Source organism: Euprymna scolopes, chromosome 16 (assembly GCF_053919585.1).
Source record: "Euprymna scolopes isolate OS-2025 chromosome 16, ASM5391958v1, whole genome shotgun sequence".
Lineage (NCBI taxonomy): Eukaryota > Metazoa > Mollusca > Cephalopoda > Sepiida > Sepiolidae > Euprymna > Euprymna scolopes.
Window position 1 is genome coordinate 146,548,110 of NC_136497.1, and position 4,990 is coordinate 146,553,099.

A 4,990-nucleotide genomic window follows, 5' to 3' on the forward strand; every position below is an offset into this window, starting at 1 on the left:
TTTATTTAATATGGATCCCAACAACTTACTCCTGACACACAGGAGACTTATTGGTCTGTACTGAGAGGAAGATTACTTTTCACCTGAATTCTTAAATACAGGGCATACTGATGAGGTTTTCCAGTGTGTTGGAAAGCACTTGTCCTTAAGGCAACGCTTAAACAGTTTTGTAAGTATGGGGGCAAGTTCTGGTTGGAGCTTTTTCAGCACTACAACTGGAATGCCGTCAGGGCCAGTTGCTTTACTGGAATCAAGGTTCTTGATTAGCTTGGCGACCTCACGCACAGATATTTGTATGTTGCATAGCGTGTTGTCTGTTATAGGAGGAAATACAGGGAGTTGATGGTCATTGTCGCATAGGGTAGAATTAGCCGCAAAGTTCTTGGTAAATAGTCTGGCCTTGTCTGATGCTGACGAGATGACCTCAGGTCCATTGATGATAGTTCTTCTTCTATTACTATTACTGTCCTAATATCATACCGACTGCATATTTAAAAAAAAAATTGGATAGGCCTTTCGAGTATAGTTTGCAGATGGTAGTGTGTTTTTGGGTTGTGTTCTTCTGTGTTTGATCTGGATTTTCTGGGGCTGATGTTATACTCTCTGAGCAGTTAGTACGGTGAAGGGTTGTTCTTAAATTGTCTATCTCCTCTTGTTATGTAGTGTTAGTATTACATACTGTCTTCGCCCAATGTTGTAGGCATTGGGTTATACCTTTCTTTGTAGCACATCGATGGTGTGAGTTCAAGTTAGGGTATTGTCTTGTTATGGCTGACTTTCGGAATACGGATGCCACAAAACTCGTATCAATGCGTGTTATCCATACATCCAGGAAAGATAATATGTTGTCATGTTCCTTTTCTAGCTAAAAACGAAAACACATGTAAGTTGTCTATCCACGGTTTCGTAAATTTGATATTCACTGAACAATAAATTGAGCTGAATATTTTTATCTTGATAAACTCCCCCATCTTTTATAATATTTTGCTTCTCCAGATTTTTCTCTCAGAGATAACTCATCCATCTATCTATCTATCTATCTATCTATCTATCTATCTATCTATCTATCTATCTATCTATATGTATGTATGCATGTATGTATGTATGCATGTATGTATGTATATAATTATTAGGACTATAACAACATGGGTTGGGGTAAGGGTAAGGGTAAGGGTAAGGGTAAGGGTTTGGGTTAGGGTAAGGGGTTAGAGTTAGGGTTAGCGTTGAAGGGTTAGGGTTAGAGTTAATGTATATTATTATCAGAGCTATGACAACAGCATATTCTTTTCCTTGTGTTGTTTCTCAGGTATATATCCATTGATATCTTATACGTTTTATGTAGAGTGACGTGATCCCCGGTTGATTAATTGTGTCTACGTGTGTCGGATATATACTCGAGAGTAAAAATAATGAAAAGAATATGCTGTTGCAATAGCCCTAAAAATTATCAATAGATAATTGATGAATGATGAATTCGAAATCTGCATGAATTAAAATTTCATATTTAAGCGTATTTTAGAAGCAGGCAACGCCGAGCGACCTACTAGTATATTATATTTCCTTTAATTGGTCTGTTCTACGTTTTGTTTTAAATAACTAGGTCAATCTGGTTGAAATTTTGTAGATTATTTGTTATGATAAGGTGCAACAATTTAAGTATTATGGTATCTGTTTAATGCATAGTCAAGAATTAATGGATATTCATATGGATTGCTGTTTATTGCAAAAATAAGCGCAGGTGTAGTTATATTCCATTATCATTGTTGCATAAAATACTCATTCTAATTCAACTGGCAATAACTTATGATTTTTTGAAACGTGTTACATATTAAGGAAGTTATGTAAATGACTATCAAATAAGTCTGTGTGAATGTAAATCGCACACTTATACACACACGTATTATTATTCCATATGTATAAATGCGATATACGTATACACCTCCCACGTAGAAACATCCACACGTATAACAACCTCACGTACGTATAAACCCAAAATATTTAGAAACACCCCACACGCATAATCATAACATGCGTATAAACACTACACGTAAAAACGTATGTACAAACACACCACACGTAAAAACGTATGTACAAACACACCACACGTTAAAACACATGTACACAAACACCAAACGTAAAAATGTATGTACAAACACACCAAACGTAAAAACGTACGTACAAACACACCATACGTAAAAACGTACGTACAAACACACCAAACGTAAAAACGTATGTACAAACACCCCACATGTAAAAACGTACGTACAAACACGCCACACGTAAAAACGTATGTACAAACACACCACGCGTAAAAACGTATGTACAAACATATCATACATAAAAACGTATGTACAAACACACTACATGTAAAAACGTATGTATAAACACAGCACACGTAAAAACATATGTACAAACACACTACACGTAAAGACGTATGTACAAACACACTACATGTAAAAATGTATGTACAAACACACCACACGTAAAAACGTATGTACAAACATACCTCAGGTAAAAATCGTATATATATATATATGCATACCACACATATAATCGTATGTATATACACACTACACGTAAAAAACATGACCCTAATATGTATAAAAATATCAGTTGTTATTTATCACAGGGGATAAACTGAATGATATTCATTTAATGAACTTCAATTGAGAACAACGAGCAAAAAAAAAAAAAAGAAAAGAAAATAAAAAAACCCAAAAAACAACCATCAATATATAATAAAATTCATTCATTAAGCGATGACATTAGTACTTGACTCGTAACACGTATAAACACCCAACATACGTATAAATATACCACACGTATGAACACCCAACATATGTATAAATATCCTTCCCGTTAACATCCAATGCATGTATAAATATACCACACGCATAAACACCCAAATTACGTATACATATACCACACGTATGAATACCCAACGTATGTATAAATATACCACCCGTGTGAACATTCAATGTAGGTATAAATGTACCACACGTATAAACACCCAACATATGTATAAATATGCCACATGTATAAACACCCAATATATGTATAAATATACCACACGTATGAACACCCAGCGTATGTATAAATATACCACACGTATAAACACCCAACGTATGTATAAATATACCACACGTATGAAAACTCTACATGTATAAACATACACTACTTGCAAACAATCCACACGTATCAAACTCTACACATAGAAAAAAACCTTACACATGTATAAACACACACACGTAGGTATAAACGCTCACCTTTATAAATACATCACACGTATGTATAAACACCCACACTTATAAACACACTGAACGTATAAAACACCCAACATGTATAAACAAAGAACGCATGTATAAAAAACTTTAATTTCTTATAGAAAATATTACAAACTAAATAAAATGACCTGACTTTGAGAACCACGAGAAAAACAGCAACTACTGAGCTGTAAGGTAATGTATGTATTAAATGATGAAAGTAAAACTTAAGAGAAAAGCTTGGTTTGCAATTATTGCTTTAAGTCACGTGTTTTCCTAACGTTTACAAATCGTTTCATTGCATTTGTTTTTATTATATTTTCCCATTCCTTGCAGCAAACAACCTTCGACTCAACAACATTTAGAAAAGATAATTCGATTTTGTACGCTTCGCTGTAAATGCTCAATTGGAAACCATACATATTCATACGAACCATATAATACACACATATATTTATATATACATTAAACATAATATAAATGGAATATATATATTATTACATTATATAAATAAATGTGTGTGGATTGATACAATTTACAGCTTTCTGCCCGGAAGCGTTGTTCTAATTTATTAGATATCGAGGAGTGCCGCTTTATATTTTGAAGGTTTTAGTATTCTTCATTCAGGACATATACATCTCTTCCGTTCTATCTATCGAGCTAGCTAGAGATCTCCTTTCTTTCTCTTTCTTTATTTCTCTCTCTCTCTCTCTCTCTCTCTCTCTCTATATATATATATATATATATATATATATATATATATATATATATATATAGTAATTTATAAAATATATATGGCGATTAAGCTACACTGAATATTCTGCGTTTCATCCACTATAGGATTCGTCAGGCTTATGCACGAATTCTGTGGTTGCTTCTTGTTTTTATATACGTTGAGGATTTCTAGTTAGCCAATCAGCTTTCTAGTATCCACCGCGCGCCTTCCTATCAGCCAATATATATATATATATATATATATATATATATATATATATATATATATATATATACAGGGTGGAACGATAGGATTGATAAACTAAAAAAGACGACATGATTCCATTTCCATTTGATAAAAAACAGTTTTCCTTTTTGTTGCAGACCATCTACTAGTTGACAAATTGTGTACAAATCCCAAGAGCGATAGGAGCTTTTTATTGAGTCCGATAGTGACAAAATGTTCAACAAGCGCGATCGGAGATGCACCGCTGTACAACCCATCCTCCCTATCGATCCAAGTTATGACAACAGGACCATTACCAGTACCATCAAAATGCATCGATGAATTGACATGAATAAAAGGGACGTGTCCAGATCAAAGTTTCCGCACACAGTTATGGACTTTGCTGTGGTTTCATGTGTGGGCCAGATCATGCCGCCCAGTTCTCCAAAGTCGGCTTCAAAGCCAACATAAAAGTGTACCTGGATGTGTTGAAGAGTGTGGCGTTTCCCTGGTGCAATCAGGTGGCCGATGGCAGACTCTGAGTGTGGCAGCTGGACACGGTGCTTGCCTACAAGTCAAAACAGACCCAGGCTTGGCCTCATGACGAGTGCTACGACTTTGTACCCTTCTCTAACTGGACCCCTCCTCCCTCGACCCGAACCTGTGCATAAAATTATATATATATATATATATATATATATATATATATATATATGTATAATTATAAAAGTCAAATACCTTGTAACGTGTGTTGTAACCCCACAGCCGGTTTACAACTTCCGGTTGC